Here is a 21,738-nt window from a genome sequence, read left to right as displayed (position 1 = left end):
GACTAGCCCTGAGCTTTTCTCCCCTTGATCTTTGTAATGCCTAAGTAGTTTCACTGTTTCTACCAGAAGTGAATTTGAATGTTACTGAATAGGTAACTGTCTTACCGAATTCCAAACTCAGGGTAGGCTTCAAGTATTTTCTAGAAGCTTTTGGAATACTAGTGGAGGCTTGGCTATGTCAAAATCATTCCTTAAAGGCACTTATAATGAAACAACACTGAAAGAGGGTTCATGGATCCATACACCAGACTAACGCAGGGACAGGGTTTGAGTAAATGGGCTATGAGAATGCCAAGGTTCCAGGAGGCTGTTTCCGAGTAACTCTTTGCTTTGTGACTGCTTTCAGGACCTTAGGCCTACCAAGCAGACTACACTGGAGTGGATGTAGCATTTTATGACTTTTAAAATTTGGATACTGTCTCTGTGTCCTATACTTAGTCTACCTAAGGGTGTATCTGTCTTATTGATTTTCTCCAAAAAAAAAAAAAAAAAAGAAAAAATAAACAGTTCCTGGTTTGGTTGATTCTTTTTGGTACCAGTTGTTTGATTTCAGCCCTGAGTTTGATCATTTCCTGCCATCTCTTCTTCTTGTATGAATTTGCTTACTTTTGTTTTACAGTTTTTAAATGTGTTGTCAAGCTGCTAATATATGCTCTCTCTGGTTTCTTTTTGGAGGCACTCAGAGCTATGAGTTTTCCCCTTATGACTGCTTTCATTGTGTCCCATAAGTTGGGGTAAATAGTGACTTCATTTTCACTAAAATCTAAAAAGTCTTTAATTACATTCTTTATTTCTTCCTTGATCAAATCATCATTGAGTAGTATGTTGTTCAGTTTTCACATGTGTGTTGGCTTTCTAGTATTTATGTTATTATTGAAGATCAGCCTTTGTCCTTGGTGATCTGAAAGGATGCATGGGATAGTTTCAATATTTTTGTATCTGTTAAGGCCTGTTTTGTGGCCAATTATACGGTTATTTTTTGAGAAGGTACCATGAGGTACTGAGAAAAAGTTATAGCCTTTTGTTTAAGGATAAAATGTTATAAAGATGTCATTTAAATTAATATGTTTCATAACTTCTGACAGTTTAACTGTGTCTTTGTTTTGTTTCTGTTTCCAGCATGTGTTCCTTGATAAGAGTGGGGTGTTGAAGTCTCCCACTATTATTGTGTGTGGTGCAATGTGTGCTTTGAGCTTTAGTAAGGTTTCCGTAATGAATGAGGATGCCCTTGCATTTGGAGCATAGATATTTAGAACTGAGTGTTCATCTTGATAAATTTTACCTTTGGTGAGTATGAAGTATCCATCCTTATCTTTTTTGATAAAGTTAGGTAAAAGATCATTTTATTCAATATTAGAATGGCTACTCCAGCTTGATACTTGGATTCACTTGTTCTGAAAATTATTTTCCAGTCTGTATCTCTGAGGTAGTATCTGTCTTTGTTCCTGAGGTGGCTTTCCTGTATGCAGCAAAATGTTGGGTCCTGTTTACATAACCAGTCTTTTAGTTTATTTCCTTTTATTGGGGAATTGAGCCCACTGATATTAAGAGTTATTAAAGGAATAATCATTGTTGCTTCCTGTTATTTTTGTTGTTAGAGTTGGAATTCTGTTCATGTAGTTATCTTCTTTTATGTTTGTTGAAAGATTACGTTTTTGCATCTTCTGTAGTGTTCTTCCCCTCCTTGTGTTGGAGGTTTCCCTTTATTATCCTTTGAAGGGCAGGATTCGTGGAAAGATATTGTGTGAATTTGGTTTGTCATGGAATACCTTGGTTTATCCATCTATGGGGATTGAGAGTTTGGCTGAGTTTGTCCGTAGTGGACTTCATGTTTTCTTAGGGTCTGTATGACCTCTGCCCAGGATCGACTGGCTTGCTTAGTCTCAGGTAGGAAGTCTGGTATAATTTTAATAGGTTTGCCTTTTTATGTGACTTGACCTTTTCCACTTACTGCTTTAAATATTCTTCCTTTATATAATGTATTTGGTGGTTTGATTATTATGTGATGGGAGGAATTTTCTTATCTGGTCCAATCTAATTTGATTTCTGTAGGCTTATTTTATGTTCATGGGCATTTTTTTTCTTTAGGTTATGGAAGTTTTCTTCTATAATATTGGTAAAGATATTTACTGGCCTTTTACAATGGAAATATTTCTTCTTGTCTATACCTATTATCGTTAGGTTTGGTCTTCTCATTGTGTCCTGGATTTCATCGATATTTTGGGTTAGGATCTTTTTGCATCTTGCATTTCCTTTGATTGTTGTGTCCTCGTTTTCTATGCTATCTTCAGCACCTGAGATTCTCTCTTCTATCTTGTATTCTGTTGGTGATGCTAGCATCTATGGCTCCTGACTTCTTTCCTATGATCTGTCTCCAGAATTGTCTTCCTTTGTGAATTCTTTATTGTTTCTACTTCCATTTTTAGATCATGGATGGTTTTGTTCAATTCTTTCACCTGTTTGACTGTCTTTTTCTGTAATTCTTTAAGGGACTTTTGTGTTTCCTTTTTAAGGGCTTGTACCTGTTTACCTGTGTTATCCTGTATTTGTTTTAGGGAGTTTTGTCTTTCTTCTTCCTCTTTTTTTCTTTAAAAAGAGTTATTTATCATTATAAATAAGTACACTGTTGCTGTCTTTAGATGCAGCAGAAGAGGGCATCAGATATCATTATGGGTGGTTGTGAGCCACCATGTGGTTTCTGGCATTTCAATTCAGGACCTTTAGAAGAGGAGTCAGTGCTCTCTCTCACTGAACCATCTTGCAAGCCCCATTTATGTCCTTTTAATAGTCCTCCATCATTATCATGAGTAATGACTTTACATCCATATCTTTCATTTCTGGTGTAAGGGTGTATCCAGGACTTGCTATGGTGGGAGAGTTGGGTTCTGATGTTGCCAAATAGTGTTGGTTTCTGTTGCTTCTGTTCTTATGCTTGCCTTCTACCCTCTGAACATCTCAAGTGCTCCCCGCCCTCAATATATCTGGTTAGAGTCTGTCCTTCCTGTAATCATGGTTGAGTAAGACCTCCTCAGAGTCTGTGATCCTGTGATTCCAGGATCCTGTGATCATGGGATTCTGGTTGTGTCAGCGTTCTTGGCATTCAAGTTTCCTTTGAGACATTGTGGTCATGTAGCCAACATCAAACTAAATGGAGAGAAATTGGAAGAAATCCCACTAAATTCATGAATTAGACAAAGCTGCTCACTTTCTTTTTACCTATTCAATATAGTACTCAAAGTCATAGCAAGAGCAATTAGACAACAAAAGGACACAAATTGGAAAGGAAAAAGTCAAAATATCACTATTTGTAGATGATATGATAGTCTATATAAGTAACCCTAAAAATTCCACCAGACCACTGCTAAACCTGATTAACAGCTTCAGTGAAGTAGCTGGATATATATACATATACATATACATATATATATATATATATATATATATATATATATATATATATATATAATTTCACTTCATATACTTGAGGAAAAGTAGAAAGTGTGTGAGCTCTATTTTATTTACTTATTTTTTTCTTTTTTTCTTGGATATTTTCTTCATTTATATTTAAATGTGTTATCCTGAAAGTCTCCTATACCCACCCCTGCCCTGCTCCCCAACATATCCACTCCTGTTTTCTGGCCCTGCCATTTCCCTCTACTGGGGCATAGGATCTTCACAAGACCATTGGCCTCTCCTCCCACTGATGGCTGACTAAGCCATCCCCAGGAACATATGCAACTAGAGTCACAGTTCTCTGGGGTACTGGTTAGTTCATACTGTTGATCTTGCTATAGGGTTGCAGACCACTTTACCTCCTTGGTTACTTTCTCTAGCTCTTTCTTCAGGGGCCCTGTATTCCATCCAAAAGATGAATGTGAGCATCCACTTCTGTATTTGCCACGAACTGGCATAGCCTCACAAGAAATGCTATATCAGGGTCCTGTCAGCAAAACCTTGCTGGCATATCCAATATTGTCTAGGTTTTGTGGTTGTATATGGTATGGATCCCCGGGTGGAGCAGTCTCTGTACTGTCCTTTCTTCTGTCTCAGCTCTGAACTTTGTCTCTGTAACTCCTTCCATGGGTATTTTGTTCCCCATTCTAAGAAGGAATGAAGTATCCACATTTTGATCTTCCCTTTTCTTGAGTTTTATATGGTTTGCACATTGTATCTTCGGTAGTCTAGGTTACTGGGCTCTTGTCCTCTTATCAGTGAGTGCATATCATGTGTCTTCTTATGTTATTGGGTTTCCACAATCAGGATGATATCCTCCAGATCCATTCATTTGCCTAAGAATTTCATAAATTCATTGTTTGTCATTGCTGAGTAGTGCTCCATTGTGTACATGAACCACAATTTTTGTATCCATTCCTCTTTTGAGGGACATCTGGGTTCTTTCCAGCTTCTGCCTGTTATAAAGAAGGCTGCTATGAGCATAGTGGAGCATGTGTCCTTATTGCAAGTTGGAACATCTTCTGTGTATTTGCCCAGAAGTAGTATTGCTGAGACTTCTGGAAGTACTATGTATAATTTTGTGAGGAACCAATAGACTGATTTCCAAAGTGGTTGTATCAGGTTGCAATCCCACCAACAATGGAGAAGTGTTCTTCTTTGTCCACATTTTTGCCATCCTCTGCTGTCACTTGAATTTGTGATCTTTGCCATTTTGACTAGTGTGAGATGTAATATCAAGGATGTTTCGATTTATATTTCCCTGATGATTCAGGATGCTGAACTTTTTTTCAGGTGTTTCTCAGACCTTTGTTATTCCTCAGTTGAAAATTCTTTGTTTAGCTCTGTGTCCCATTTTTTAATAGGTTTACTTGTTTTTCTGGAGTCCAGCTTCTTCAGTATCATATATATATATATTGGATATTAGTCCTCTATCTAATTTAGGATTTGTAAAGATCTTTTCCCAAGCTGTTGGTGCCTTTTTGTCTTATTGACAGTGTCTTTTGCCTTACAGAAGCTTTGCAACTTTATGAGGTCCCATTTGTCAAATCTTGATTTTACAGCACAAGCCATTGCTGTTCTGTTCAGAAACTTTCCCCCTGTGTCCATACCTTTGAGACTTTTCTCCACTTTCTCCTCTATAAGTTTTAGTGTCTCTGGTTTTGTGTGGAGTTCCTTGATCCACTTAGATTGGAGCTTTGTACAAGGAGAAAAGAATGGATCAATTCTCATTCTTCTACATGATAACTGCCAGTTGTGCCTGACCCATTTGTTGAAAATTTTGTCTTTTTTCCCACTGGATGGTTTCAGCTCCTTTGTCAAAGATCATTTTTGAACATAGCTGTGTGGGTTCATTTCTGGGTCTTCAGTTGACTCCATTGATCTAACTGTCTGTCCCTGTACCAGTAAAATGGAGGGTTTTGTTGTTGTTGTTGTTGTTGTTTTCCACAATTGCTCTGTGGTACAGCTTGAAGTGAGGCATGGAGTTTTCACCAGAGGTTCTTTTATTGTTGACAATATTTTTTGCTATCCTAGGTTTTTTATTATTCCAGCTGAATTTGCAATTTAACCTTTCTATCTCAGTGAAGGTTTGGCTGTTGTTTCACTGATTTTTTTCTCATCCGGTTTATACTCTGTAAAGAAAGGCCACTGATTTGTTTGAGTTAATTTTATATACAGCTACTTCACTGAAGCTGTTTATCAGGTTTAGGAGTTCCCTAGTGCAATTTTTAGGGTCACTTATATATACTTCCATATCATCTGTAAATAGTGATATTTTGACTTCTTCCTTTCCAATTAGTATCCCTTTGATATTCTTTTGTTGTCTATTTGCTCTAACTAGGACTTCAAGTACTATGTTGAATAGGTAGGGAGAAAGTGGGCAGCATTGTCTAGTCCCTGATTTTAGTGGGATTGCTTCCAGCTTCTCACCATTTACTTAGATGTTGGCTACTTGTTTGCTCTAGATTGCTTTTATCATGTTTAGTTATGGGCTTCGAATTCCTGATTTTTCCAAGACATTTCTCATGAATGGGTGTTGGATTTTGTCAAAGGCTTTCTCCAACTCTAACGAGATGATCATGTGGTTTTTGTTTTTGAGTTTGTTTATTTAATGGATTATGTTGATGGATTTCTGTATATTAAACCATCCCTGCATCCCTGGATTGAAACCTACTTGGTCAGGATGGATGATTGTTTTGATGTGTTCTTGGATTCGGTTAGCAAGATTTTTATTGAGTTTTTTTTTGCATTTATTGAGTATATTTTGAATATATTGAGTATATTTTATGGTCTGTTCTCGTATCTGTCTTCTTTTGGTTTGTTGAAGGACTACTTTCTTGCTTTTTCTAGGGCATAGTTGACCCGTCTAGCAGATCCTGTTATTCAAGAGTCATGATGGGACCTTCTCCTAAGAGCCAAACGGGGGGTAGAGAGAGACTAGAACCTCGTGCAATGAACAACACACAAAAGCAGTCTGAGTAGCATCATGGTCTGACTGCATTAGCAAGGCTCAAGGTTTAAATACACAAGCAAAATGAGAAGTATTTCTCAGCAGAAGGAATGGGGCAGCGGAAATGCACCTCAGCAGGATGGATGGGGCAGTGGAAATTTTTCTTTTGGCGACTACAAGGGGGAAGCAGGAACTTGGCGGTATCAGGGTCCATCTTAAGGTCAGGACATCTGGTGCTGAGTTAGGGCTGGAACAATCTGTGGTTGTTCTCGGAGTGGTGCGTTGGTGGCCAGCTTTTGACCGCCTTTTTCTTCTTGGGGGAAGAGGCCCAATTCAGAGATCAGGACAATTGTGTTGCCTTAATGGCTCCCAACATGTAGTTTCTGTCCTTGTATTGGTATTTTTTTCTGTTATTAACCATTGAAGGGTTGGATTTGTGGAAAGATAATGTGTGAATTTGGTTTTGTCATGGAATACTTTGGTTTCTCCATCTATGGTAATTGAAAGTTTGGCTGGGTATAGTAGACTGGGCTGATCTTTGTGTGCTCTTAGTGTCTGCATAACATCTGTCCAGGATCTTCTTTCTTTCATAGTCTCTGGTGAAAAGACTGGTGTATTTCTAATAGGCCTGCCATTATATGTTACTTGACATTTTCCCCTTACTGCTTTTAATATTCTATTTTTATTTAGTGCATTTGTTGTTCTGATTATTATGTGTCCGGAGGAATTTCTTTTCTGGTCCAGTCTATTTGGAGCTTTGTAGGCTTCTTGTATGTTCATGGGCATGTCTTTCTTTAGATTTGGAAAGTTTTCTTCTATGATTTTGTTGAAGGTATTTGTTAAATCTTTTAGTTGAAAATCTTCATTCTCATCTACTCCTAATATCCGTAGGTTTGGTCTTCTCATTGTGTCCTGGATTTCCTGGATGTTTTGCTTTAGGATCTTTTTGCATTTTACACTTTCTTTCATTGTTGTGCCCATGTTTTCTGTGGAATCGTCTGCACCTGAGTCTCTCTCTTCCATGTCTTGTATTCTGTAACTTATGTTTGCATCTATGGTTCCAGATTTCTTTCCTAGGGTTCTATCCTCAGTGTTGCTTCACTTTGGGTTTTCTTTTTTTTTGTTTTCCATTTTTTATTAGGTATTTAGCTCATTTACATTTCCAATGCTATACCAAAAGTCCCCCACACCCACCCACCCCCACTCCCCTACCCACCCACTCCCCCTTTTTGGCCCTGGCGTTCCCCTGTACTGGGGCATATAAAGTTTGCATGTCCAATGGGCCTCTCTTTCCAGTGATGGCTGATTAGGCCATCTTTTGATACATATGCAGCTAGAGTCAAGAGCTCCGGGGTACTGGTTAGTTCATAATGTGGTTCCACCTATAGGGTTGCAGATCCCTTTAGCTCCTTGGGTACTTTCTCTAGCTCCTCCATTGGGAGCCCTGTGATCCATCCATTAGCTGACTGTGAGCATCCACTTCTGTGTTTGCTAGGCCCCGGCATAGTCTCACAAGAGACAGCTACATCTGGGTCCTTTCCATAAAATCTTGCTAGTATATGCAATGGTGTCAGCGTTTGTATGCTGATTATGGGGTGGATCCCTGGATATGGCAGTCTCTACATGGTCCATCCTTTCATCTCAGCTCAAAACTTTGTCTCTGTAACTACTTCCAAGGGTGTTTTGTTCCCATTTCTAAGGAGGGGCATAGTGTACACACTTCAGTCTTCATTCTTATTGAGTTTCATGTGTTTAGCAAACTGTATCTTATATCTTGGTTATCCTAGGTTTGGGGCTAATATCCACTTATCAGTGAGTACATATTGTGTGAGTTCATTTGTGAATGTGTTACCTCACTCAGGATGATGCCCTCCAGGTCCATCCATTTGCCTAGGAATTTCATAAATTCATTCTTTTTAATAGATGAGTAGTACTCCATTGTGTAGATATACCACACTTTCTGCATCCATTCCTCTGTTGAGGGGCATCTGGGTTCTTTCCAGCTCCTGGCTATTATGAATAAGGCTGCTATGAACATAGTGGAGCATGTGTCCTTCTTACCAGTTGGGGCATCTTCTGGATATATGCCCAGGAGAGGTATTGCTGGATCCTCCGGTAGTACTATGTCCAATTTTCTGAGGAACCACCAGACTGATTTCCAGAGTGGTTGTACAAGCCTGCAATCCCACCAACAATGGAGGAGTGTTCCTCTTTCTCCACATCCTCGCCAGCATCTGCTGTCACCTGAATTTTTGATCTTAGCCATTCTGACTGGTGTGAGGTGGAATCTCAGGGTTGTTTTGATTTGCATTTCCCTGATGATTAAGTATGTTGAACATTTTTTCAGGTGCCTCTCTGCCATTCGGTATTCCTCAGGTGAGAATTCTTTATTCAGTTCTGAGCCCCATTTTTTAATGGGGTTATTTGATTTTCTGAAGTCCACCTTCTTGAGTTCTTTATATATGTTGGATATTAGTCCCCTATCTGATTTAGGATAGGTAAAGATCCTTTCCCAATATGTTGGTGGTCTTTTTGTCTTATTGACGGTGTCTTTTGCCTTGCAGAAACTTTGGAGTTTCATTAGGTCCCATTTGTCAATTCTCAATCTTACAGCACAAGCCATTGCCGTTCTGTTCAGGAATTTTTCCCCTGTGCTCATATCTTCAAGGCTTTTCCCCACTTTCTCCTCTATGAGTTTCAGTGTCTCTGGTTTTATGTGAAGTTCCTTGATCCACTTAGATTTGACCTTAATACAAGGAGATAAGTATGGATCGATTCGTATTCTTCTACAGGATAACGACCAGTTGTGCCAGCACCAATTGTTGAAAATGCTGTCTTTCTTCCGCTGGATGGTTTTAGCTCCCTTGTCGAAGATCAAGTGACCATAGGCGTGTGGGTTCATTTCTGGGTCTTCAATTCTATTCCATTGGTCTACTTGTCTGTCTCTATACCAGTACCATGCACACAATTGCTCTGCAGTAAAGCTTTAGGACTGGCATGGTGATTCCACCAGAAGTTCTTTTATCCTTGAGAAGACTTTTTGCTATCCTAGGTTTTTTGTTATTCCAGACGAATTTGCAAATTGCTCCTTCCAATTCGTTGAAGAATTGAGTTGGAATTTTGATGGGGATTGCATTGAATCTGTAGATTGCTTTTGGCAAGATAGCCATTTTTACAACGTAGATCCAGCCAATCCATGAGCATGGGAGATCTTTCCATCTTCAGAGATCTTCTTTAATTTCTTTCTTCAGAGATTTGAAGTTTTTATCATACAGATCTTTCACTTCCTTAGTTAGAGTCACGCCAAAATATTTTATATTATTTGTGACTATTGAGAAGGGTGTTGTTTCCCTAATTTCTTTTTCAGCCTATTTATTCTTTGTATAGAGAAAGGCCATTGACTTGTTTCAGTTTATTTTATATCCAGCTACTTCACCGAAGCTGTTTATCAGGTTTAGGAGTTCTCTGGTAGAATTTTTAGGGTCACTTATATATACTATCATATCATCTGCAAAAAGTGATATTTTGACTTCATCTTTTCCAATTTGTATCCCCTTGATCTCCTTTTGTTGTCGAATTGCTCTGGCTAATACTTCAAGTACTATGTTGAAAAGGTAGGGAGAAAGTGGGCAGCCTTGTCTAGTCCCTGATTTTAGTGGGATTGCTTCCAGCTTCTCTCCATTTACTTTGATGTTGGCTACTGGTTTGCTGTATATTGCTTTTATCATGTTTAGGTATGGGCCTTGAATTCCTGATCTTTCCAAACTTTTATCATGAATGGGTGTTGGATCTTGTGTAATGCTTTTTCTGCATCTAACGAGATGATCATGTGGTTTTTGTCTTTGAGTTTGTTTATATAATGGATTATATTGATGGATTTTCGTATATTAAACCATCCCTGCATCCCTGGAATAAAACCTACTTGGTCAGGATGGATGATTGCTTTAATGTGTTCTTGGATTCAGTTAGCGAGAATTTTATTGAGGATTTTTGCATCGATATTCATAAGAGAAATTGGTCTGAAATTCTCTATCTTTGTTGGGTCTTTTTGTGGTTTAGGTATCAGAGTAATAGTGGCTTCATAAAATGAGTTGGTTAGAGTACCTTCTACTTCTATTTTGTGAAAAAGTTTGTGCAGAACTGGAATTAGATCTTCTGTGAAGGTCTGATAGAACTCTGCACTAAACCCGTCTGGTCCTGGGCTTTTTTTGGCTGGGAGACTATTAATAACTGCTTCTATTTCTTTAGGTGAGATGGGACTGTTTAGATGGTCAACTTGATCCTGATTCAACTTTGGTACCTGGTATCTGTCCAGAAATTTGTCCATTTCGTCCAGGTTTTCCAGTTTTGTTGAGTATAGCCTTTTGTAGAAGGATCTGATGGTGTTTTGGATTTCTTCAGGATCTGTTGTTATGTCTACCTTTTCATTTCTGATTTTGTTAATTAGGATTTTGTCCCTGTGCCCTTTAGTGAGTCTAGCTAAGGGTTTATCTATCTTGTTGATTTTCTAAAAGAACCAACTCCTCATTTGGTTAATTCTTTGAATAGTTCTTCTTGTTTCCACTTGGTTGATTTCACCCCTGAGTTTGATTATTTCCTGCCGTCTACTCCTCTTGGGTGAATTTGCTTCCTTTTTTTCTAGGGCTCTTAGATGTGTTGTCAAGCTGCTAGTATGTGCTCTCTCCCGTTTCTTCTTGGAGGCACTCAGAGCTATGAGTTTCCCTCTTAGAAATGCTTTCATTGTGTCCCATAGGTTTGGGTTCGTTGTGGCTTCATTTTCATTAAACTCTAAAAAGTCTTTAATTTCTTTCTTTATTCCTTCCTTGACCAAGGTATCATTGAGAAGAGTGTTGTTCAGTTTCCACGTGAATATTGGCTTTCCATTATTTATGTTGTTATTGAAGATCAGTCTTAGGCCATGGTAGTCTGATAGGATACATGGGACAATTTCAATATTTTTGTATCTGTTGAGGCCTGTTTTGTGACCAATTATATGGTCAATTTTGGAGAAGGTACCATGAGGTACTGAGAAGAAGGTATATCCTTTTATTTTAGGATAAAATTTTCTGTAGATATCTGTTAAGTCCATTTGTTTCATAACTCTGTTAGTTTCACTGTGTCCCTGTTTAGTTTCTGTTTTCACGATATGTCCATTGATGAGAGTGGTGTGTTGAAGTCTCCCACTATTATTGTGTGAGGTGCAATGTGTGCTTTGAGCTTTACTAAAGTTTCTTTAATGAATGTGGCTGCCCTTGTATTTGGAGCATAGATATTCAGAATTGAGAGTTCCTCTTGGAGGATTTTACCTTTGATGAGTATGAAGTGTCCCTCCTTGCCTTTTTTGATAACTTTGGGTTGGAAGTCGATTTTATCCGATATTAAAATGGCTACTCCAGCTTATTTCTTCAGTCCATTTGCTTGGAAAATTGTTTTCCAGCCTTTCACTCTGAGGTAGTGTCTGCCTTTTTCCCTGAGATGGGTTTCCTGTAAGCAGCAGAATGTTGGGTCCTGTTTGTGTAGCCAGTCTGTTAGTCTATGTCTTTTTATTGGGGAATTAAGTCCATTGATATTAAGAGATATTAAGGAAAAGTAATTTTTGCTTCCTTTTATTTTTGTTGTTAGAGTTGGCATTCTGTTCTTGTGGCTGTCTTCTTTTAGGTTTGTTGAGGGATTACTTTCTTGCTTGTTCTAGGGCGTGATTTCCGTCCTTGTATTCCTCCTTTTGTGTTATTATCCTTTGAAGGGCTGGATTCGTGGAAAGATATTGTGTGAATTTGGTTTTGTCGTGGAATACTTTGGTTTCTCCATCTATGGTAATTGAGAGTTTGTCCAGGTATAGTAGCCTGGGCTGGCATTTGTGTTCTCTTAGTGACTGTTTAATATCTGTCCAGGCTCTTCTGGCTTTCATAGTCTCTTGTGAAAAGTCTGGTGTAATTCTGATAGGCCTTCCTTTATATGTTACTTGACCTTTCTCCCTTACTGCTTTTAATATTCTATCTTTATTTAGTGCATTTGTTGTTCTGATTATTATGTGTCGGGAGGAATTTCTTTTCTGGTCCAGTCTATTTGGAGTTCTGTAGGCTTCTTGTATGATCATGGGCATCTCTTTCTTTATGTTTGGGAAGTTTTCTTCTATTATTTTGTTGAAGATATTAGCTGGCCCTTTAAGTTGAAAATCTTCATTCTCATCAATTCCTATTATCTGTAGGTTTGGTCTTCTCATTGTGTCCTGGATTTCCTGGATGTTTTGAGTTAGGATCCTTTTGCATTTTGTATTTTCTTTGACTGTTGTGTCGATGTTCTCTATGGAATCTTCTGCACCTGAGATTCTCTCTTCCATTTCTTGTATTCTGTTGCTGATGCTCGCATCTATGGTTCCAGATCTCTTTCCTAGGGTTTCTATCTCCAGCGTTGCCTCGCTTTGGGTTTTCTTTATTGTGTCTACTTCCCTTTTTAGTTCTAGTATGGTTTTGTTCATTTCCATTACCTGATTGGATGTGTTTTCCTATTTTTCTTTAATGACTTCTACCTGTTTGGCTGTGTTTTCCTGCTTTTCTTTAAGGGCCTGTAACTCTTTAGCAGTGCTCTCCTGTAATTCTTTAAGTGACTTATGAAAGTCCTTCTTGATGTCTTCTATCATCATCATGAGAAATGTTTTTAAATCTGTGTCTAGATTTTCGGTTGTGTTGGGGTGCCCAGGACTAGGTGGAGTGGGAGTGCTGCGTTCTGATGATGGTGAGTGGTCTTGATTTCTGTTAGTAGTATTCTTACGTTTGCCTTTCGCCATCTGGTAATCTCTGAAGCTAGCTGTTTTAGTTGTCACTGTTAAGAACTTGTTCTTCAGGTGACTCTGTTAGCCTCTATAAGCAGACCTGGAGGGTAGCACTCTCCTTAGTTTCAGTGGGCAGAGTATTCTATGCAGGCAATCTCTCTTCTTGCAGGGAAGGTACCCAGATATCTGGTGTTCGAACCAGACTCCTGGCAGAAGTTGTGTTCCACTCACTAGAGGTCTTAGGATCCCGTGTGGAATCCTGTGTGGGCCCTTGCGGGTGTCAGGCGACTCCACTGGCAAGGTAGCCCGGGGCTCGAGTGGAGCGGAATGGGCTTGTGCCCCAGATCAGGCCCGGGTAGCCTGCTTCCCTATGTACCGCAATCTCAGGTTCTGCGCGATTGGATTGGGTCAGGCGCTGTGTTCCACTCACCAGAGGTCTTAGGATCCTGTGGGGAGTCCTGTGTGGGCCCTTGCGGGTGTTGGGCAAGACTCTGCTGGCAAGGTAGCCCGGGCCACTTTGGGTTTTCTTTATTGTGTCTACTTCCCTTTTTAGCTCTTGCATGGTTTTGTTCAATTCCATCACCTGTTTGGTGGTGTTGTTCTGTTTTTCTTTAAGGACTTCTACCTGTTTGGTTGTATTTTCCTGTTTTTCTTTAAGGACTTGTAACTCTTTAGCAGTGTTCTCCTGTCTTTCTTTAAGTGAGTTATTAATGTCCTTCTTGATGTCCTCTACCATCATCATGAGATGTGCTTTTAAATCTGGGTCTAGGTTTTTGGGTGTGTTGGGGTGCCCAGGACTGGCTGAGGTGGGAGTGCTGGGTTCTGATGATGGTGAGTGGTCTTGGTTTCTGTTAGTAAGATTCTTACGTTTGCCTTTTACCACCTGGTAATCTCTGGAGTTAGTTGTTATAGTTGTCTTTGGTTAGAGCTTGTTCCTTCCATGATTCTGTTAGCCTCTATCAGCAGACATGGGAGACTAGCTCTCTTCTGAATTTCATTGGTCAGAGCACTTTCTCCAGGCAAGCTCTCCCCTTGCCTGGAAGGTGCACAGATATCTGGCGTTTGGACCTGCCTCCTTGCATGAAGGCCTAAAACACGGCCTGTCCGAAAAGCTGTGTTGGTTCTGCCTGTCTCAGAGGCTGTGTAGCTTTTGTATTCAGCACTCTCACCTAAACAGACTAGTCTCTGATAGATCCTGGACCAGAGATGGCTCCCCCAGGTGCTCCAGCAAAGCCCTCATCAGCGGGGGTGGAGGGGGGGACACATCTCCTCTTCCAGGGAAGGTGTGCAGATGTCTGGAGCCCAAAAACGGGTCTGCCTCAGAAGCTCTGTGACTTCTGCCTGTTCCAGAAGCTGTTAGCTTCTGTAGTCCACCCTCTCACCTGTGCAGACCAGTCTCAGTGGGATCTGGGAACAAAGATGGCTCCCCCAGATGCTCTGGCAAAGCCCTCCTGGCGGGGCAGACACCTCTCCTCTGTCAGAGAATGTGCCGAAATGTAGGGATCCTAAAACGGGGTTTGCCTCAGAAGCTGTGTCACTTCTGCCTGTCCCAGAAGCTGTTAACTTCTGTAGTCCACACTCTCACCTGTGCAGACTAATCTCAGAGGGATCCAGGAACCAAGATGGCTCCCCCAGGTGTTCTGGCCGGTTGGGAGACTATTGATGATGACTTTTATTTCTTTGGAGGATATGGGACTATTTAGATCATTAATCTGATCCTGATTTAATTTTGGTACCTGGTATCTGTCTATGAAGTTGTCCATTTCATACATGTTTTCCAGTTTTGTTGAGTATAGCCATTTGTGGTAGGATCTGATAATGTTTTGGATTTCCTCAGGTTCTATTGTCATGTCTTCTTTTTCATTTCTGATTTGGTTTAGTAAGATAATGTCCTTGTACCCTCGAGTTTCTGGCTAAGGGTTTATCTATCTTGTTGATTTTCTCTAAGAACCAGCTCCTGGTTTAGTTCATTCTTTGAATAGTTCTTTTTGTTTTCACCTGTTTTTTTTTTCAGCACTGGATTTGATTATTCCCTTCAGTCTACTCCTATTTAGTGAATTTGCCTCCTTTTGTTATAGAGTTTTTAGGTATGTTGTCAAGCCTCTAGTGTTTGCTCTCTCTAGTTTCTTTTTGTAGGAACTGAGGGCTATAAGTTTTCCTCTTATGACTGCCCTTTTGTGTCCCATACATTTGGGAATGTTATGGTTTCATTTTCATTAAACTTTAAAAAAGTCTTTAATTTCTTTCTTTATTTCTCCCTTGACCAAGGTATCACTGTGCAGAGTGTTGTCCAGCTTCCTCATGAATGTTGGCTTTATCTTATTTATGGTGTTTTTGAAGATCAGCATTAGTCTGTGATGTTCTGATAGGATGCTTGGGAAAATATCAAAATTTTTGTATCTGTTAATGTTGGGAGCCGCCCTCACATTCGCCGTTACAAGATGGCGCTGACATCCTGTGTTCTAAGTGGTAAACAAATAATCTGCGCATGTGCCAAGTGTAGTTCTTCACTCCATGTGCTCTGCCTTCCCCGTGACGACAACTCGGCCGATGGGCTGCAGCCAATCAGGGAGTGACACGTCCTAGGCGGAGGATAATTCTCCTTAAAGGGGACGGGGTTTCGCCATTCTCTCTCTTGCTTGCTCTCTTGCACTCTTGCTCCTGAAGATGTAAGCAATAAAGTTTTGCCGCAGAAGATTCCGGTTCGTTGTGTTCTTCCTGGCCGGTCGCGAGAACGCGTGTAAGAGTTGGTGCCGGAACCCAGGACGAGAAAACCCGGGAAGGTTACCATCACCGGCGCAAGGAAGATTCCTCATTCCGGAACCAGAACTGCGGGTCATGGTAATGAAGTGTTCCCGTAAAACAGACTGTTGAGAAGGATCCAGCCTGGATTCAGAACTCCTCAGCTGGGGAACGGTGGTAATGAAGTGTTCCCGCAACACAGACTGTTGAGAAGGATTCAACTGCGTGAATTCAGAACTCTTCAGCTGGGGAATGGTGGTAATGAAGTGTTCCCGCAACACAGACTGTTGAGAAGGATTCAACTGCGTGAATTCAGAACTCTTCAGCTGGGGAACAGGGTACCCGTAAGTATAGCTTTACAAGGTAAGTCTGGCCTTGAATTTTCTAACGAAATTCAAGACAGTCTATCAGAAGTAAAGTGGGAAATAGCTTTACAAGGTACGTCTGGCCTTGAACTTTCTAACGAAATTCAAGACAGTCTATCAGAAGTAAAGTGGGAAATAGCTTTACAAGGTATGTTTGGCCTTGAACTTTTTCTAGTGTTAGGAGCCTTTTTGTTCCTTTTCACATGTTATCAAGCGGTTAAGGCAGGGCTGAAAATTCTGGATGAAATTCAGGGCAATCTATCAGAAGTAAAGCGGGGAGAGAGAGTAGGAGCAAAGAGGAAATATGGTGCACAGAATAAGTATACAGGCCTTTCCACGGGTCTTGAACCCAAGGAAAAGTTTAGGTCAGGTAAGAATACCTGGGGAGAGATTGGAAGGAAGGAGAAGGAAAAAGAAAAGAAAAAAGATCAATTAGCAGAGGTCTCTAGGAGAAGGAGCCTATACTCATCACTAGATGAGCTCAAGGAGCCAGTTCTTAATAGTTCTGAATCAGATGAAAAGGCTATTAGGGCCTGGAAGGCGCTCTCCCGAGCAGGTGAAGCCACTGGACAACTAACAAAGATCGTCCAGAGACCTCAGGAGTCATTTTCAGATTTTGTGGCCAGAATGACAGAGGCAGCAGAGCGTATTTTTGGAGATTCAGAGCAAGCCGCACCTCTGGTAGAACAGCTCATTTATGAGCAAGCCACACAGGAGTGCCGAGCGGCCATAGCCCCAAGAAAGAACAAAGGTTTACAAGACTGGCTCAGGGTTTGTCGGGAGCTTGGGGGACCTCTCATTATGCGTTACTTCCATTCAGTATGAGAAATTTACTAGGGCAGCTAATTTGTCAAAAAGTCTTTCTCAGTATATGTTACAGAATTGGATGGCTGAATTTGAACAGACCCTTCGGGAATTGAGACTTGCCATCATTCAGGTCAACTCCACGCGCTTGGACCTGTCCCTGACCAAAGGATTACCCAATTGGATCTCCTCAGCATTTTCCTTCTTTAAAGAATGGGTGGGATTGATATTATTTGGAGATATACTTTGCTGTGGATTAGTGTTGCTTCTCTGGTTGGTCTGTAAGCTTAAGGCCCAAACTAGGAGAGACAAGGTGGTTATTGCCCAGGCGCTTGCAGCTCTAGAACATGGTGCTTCCCCTGATATATGGTTATTTATGCTTAAGCAATAGGTCGCTGGCCATTCAGCTCTTGCACCCCACGAGGCTAGTCTCATTGCACGGGATAGAGTGAGTGTGCTTCAGCAGCCTGAGAGAGTTGCACGGCTAAGCACTGCAGTAGAAGGGCTCTGCGGCACATATGAGCCTATTCTAGGGAGACATGTCATCTTTCAAGAAGGTTGAGTGTCCAAGTGTCCTTCTCCCCAGGCAAAACGACACGGGACCAGACCAGGACCCCTCTGGGTGATAAGCCTGAGAGGAGGTTATGTGTACGGCTCCTTTACCTGCACACTGGGGATTTGACCTCTATCTCCACTCTCATTAATATGGGTGGCCTATTGCTCTTATTAAAAGAAAAGGGGGATATGTTGGGAGCCGCCCTCACATTCGCCGTTACAAGATGGCGCTGACATCCTGTGTTCTAAGTGGTAAACAAATAATCTGCGCATGTGCCAAGTGTAGTTCTTCACTCCATGTGCTCTGCCTTCCCCGTGACGACAACTCAGCCGATGGGCTGCAGCCAATCAGGGAGTGACACGTCCTAGGCGGAGGATAATTCTCCTTAAAGGGGACGGGGTTTCATCATTCTCTCTCTTGCTTGCTCTCTTGCATTCTTGCTCCTGAAGATTTAAGCAATAAAGTTTTGCCGCAGAAGATTCTGGTTTGCTGTGTCTTTCCTGGCCGGTCGCGAACGCGTGTAAGATGTTAAGGCCTGTTTTGTGACTGTTTTTATGGTCTATTTTGGAGGAGGTAAATTTGGTGCTAAGAAGAAGGTACATCCTTTTGTTTTAGAATAAAATGTTCTATAAATATCTGTGTAATCCATTTGTTTCATAACTTCTGTTAGTTTTAATGATTCTCTGTTTACTTTCTGTTTCCAGGCACAATGAAAAGAGCCTATGAGAGGCTATTGGTGAAGCCTAGTTGCAGAGGAAGACAGCAGTGTATTGGATATGCCAGTAGCAAGAGATAACCACCAAGAACAGCACCAGCATTGGAGTACAGGCAGCTGGAATCTAGAAGACAAAGTGTGTGCTACAAAGTGCAGAGCTGGAGGAGTGACCCAAGTCCTTGGAGGGCCCCACAAGACAGTGAGTGAATCTCAGATATTAGACAGTTAGAGTTGATAAGCTTTTGGTATTGATTGTGCTTTGATATATTTCCCTCTTTAAGTGAGAACGTATTTTAGTGGAACCCACAGGAAAGTGACTTTGAATTGTTGAAAAACGTTGAATTTCAAAATAGATTGGATATTATAAGGGGATACAAATTTTAGTGTGTAAGAATTTGTAATTACTGTCCTATTTTAAAGTTATTTAGATCTTGTGGATGAATAAGAAATTAAGGCTTGAGGCTTAAAAGTGATGTGTTATGTGTCAAGGTAACAAGAGGTCAGTTTCAGCAGATGCTGGTAAGGATGTGGATAAAGAGGAATACTCCTCCATTGTTGTTGGGATTGCAAGTTGTACAACCACTCTGAAAATCAGTCTGGTGGTTCCTCAGAATATTGGACATAGTACTACCAGAGGATACCACAATACCTCTCCTGGGCGTATATCCAGCTAATGTTCCAACCAGTAAGAAGGACACATACTCCACTATGTTCATAGCAGCCTTATTTATAATAACCAGAAGCTGGAAAGTTCCCAGATGTCACTCAACAGAGGAATGGATACAGAAAATGTGGTACATTTACACAATGGATTTCTACTCAGCTATTAAAAAGAAAGAATCCATGAAATTCCTAGGCAAATGGATGGACCTGGAGGGCTTCATCCTGAGTGAGGTAACCCAATCATAAAAGAACTCAAATGATATGTACTCACTGATAAGTGGATATTAGCCCAGAAACTTAGTATACCAGAGATATAAGATATAATTTGCAAATCACATGAAACTGAAGAAGAACGAAGACTAAAGCGTGGACTCCTTGCCCCTTCTTAAAATTGGGAACAAAACAGCCATGGAAGGAGTTATAGAGACAAAGTTTGTAGCTGAGACAAAAGGATGGACCATCTAGAGACTGCCATATCCAAGGGTCCATCCCATAATCAGCCTCCAAACGATGATACCATTGCATACACTAGCAATATTTTGCTGAAAGGACCCTGATATAGCTGTCTCTTTTGAGACTAGCCCGGGGCCTAGCAAACACAGAAGTGGATGCTCACAGTCAGCTATCTGATGTATCACAGGGCCCACAATGTAGGAGCTAGAGAAAGTATCCAAGGAGCTAAAGAGATCTGCAACCCTGTAAGTGGAACAACATTATGAACTAACCAGTACCCCGGTGCTCTTGACTCTAGCTGCATATGTATCAAAAGATGGCCTAGTCGGCCATCACTGGAAAGAGAGGCCTATTGGACATGCAAACTTTTTATGCCCCAGTACAGGGGAACTCCAGAGCCAAAAAGTGGGAATGGGTAAGTAGGGGAGTTGGGGGAGTATGGGGGACTTTTGGAATAGCATTGGAAATGTAATTAAGGAAAATACCTAATAAAAATATTTTTTAAAAAAGAACTCACATGATATGTACTCACTAATAAGTGGATATTAGCCCAGAAACTTAGAATACCCAAGGTACAAAATACAGTTTGTAAAACACATAAAACTCAAGAAGAACGAAGACCAAAGTGTGGACACTTTGCCCCTTCTTAGAATTGGGAACAGTACACCCATGGAAGGAGTTACAGAGACAACGTTTGGAGCTGAGACAAAAGGATTAACCATCTAGAGACTGCCATACCCAGGGATCCATCCCATAATCAGCCTCCAAATGCTCACACCATTTCATATGCTAGCAAGATTGTGCTGAAAGGACCCTGATATAGCTGTCTATTGTGAGGCTATGCTACACAGAAGTAGATGCTCACAGTCAGCTATTGGATGGATCACAGGGCCCACAGTGGAGGAGCTAGAGAAAATATCCAAGGAACTAAAGGGATCTGCAACCCTATTGGTGGAACAACAATATGAACTAACCAGTAACCCCCAGAGCTCATGTTTCTAGCTGCATATGTATCAGCAGTTGGCCTAGTCGGCCATCAATGAAAAGAGGCCCATAGGTATTGCAAACTTTATATGCCTCAGTACAGGTGAATGCCAGGGCCAAGAATAGGGAGTTTGTGGTTAGGGGATTCGGGACGGGAGGGTATGGGGGACTATTGGAAATGTAAATGAAGAAAATACCTAATTAGAAACATGATAGGATTGAGAAAAAAAAGTAATGGGTAAGTTTTACTGGAAAGTGCTTTGCATCAAACTTTTGTCAACACAACTTTGTGTCTTGTGTAGTTATCACAGAGAAAGGAGCTTCCCTTGAGGAAATGCTTCCATGAAATCCATTTTCTCAATTAATGATCAAAGAAAGAGGGCCTAGCCTATTGTGGGAGATATTCTGGGAGCTTTAAAGGTAGTTTGCTCTCTGATTGAGCTAAGGCTTGAAGCCCAGGAAACACTGAAATTGGCCTGTTCCTAGGTACAAGGCTCCTGTCACTAGCTGAATCCCCCCATATTTGTGGCCATTAGTCACATGAGAGCAATGTCCCAAGCATCTCCACAGGTAGAGGATATGGCCTGTGGTCACATGGGCTCAAGACAGATCTCCATTTTAATGAGGTACATTGAGGCCAGGTGGTCTTAGCTCAAAAGTTTTCCTTCCCAGACATTCCTCCCTGCAAAAGGTATATAATCTCAGGCCAATCCTGAAAAGTGGGATATGATTTTATACAACCACTTGCTGCCATGGCAATAAATGTCTTAAAACTATAGACTGCCTCTTTTCATCAGGATCATTTGTGGGGAGTCATGGAGAAGTTCTTCACAAAAAAGTTGCAGTTCTTCTCAGATCTTCCATGGCTTTCATAGGCATTGGGATGTCCAAGTGTCTGAAAACCAGAAGGCACAGTCTCATTCCCTGGGACCCTGGAGCCAGATCTGGCTGTCTCTGATTGCATGCACTTTCCCATCCTGGGGCAGTATTCAGAGGCTTCCCTATTGTTCAACACCTCCCTGGTGACAGCATGGGGTAAGGGAGGTCAACTCATGTGTCCTGCCTTCCTGAGAAAGTGAGCCCTGTGTCACAGTGGATGCAGGACCTTTAACCCTGCATGGTGCTATTCCTGGGCTAGTAGTCCTGGGTTCTATAAGAAAGCAAGTGGAGCAAACCAGGGGGAGCAAGGCAATTAGCAACATCCTCCATGGCTGCTGTGTCTACTCCTGCCTACCAGTTCCTGCCCCGTGTGAGTTTTTGTCTAGACTTCCTTTGATGATG

This window comes from Mus musculus, chromosome 1 (genome assembly GCF_000001635.26).
Source record: "Mus musculus strain C57BL/6J chromosome 1, GRCm38.p6 C57BL/6J".
In the NCBI taxonomy this organism is placed as follows: Eukaryota; Metazoa; Chordata; class Mammalia; order Rodentia; family Muridae; genus Mus; species Mus musculus.
This window is presented reverse-complemented; position numbering follows the sequence as displayed.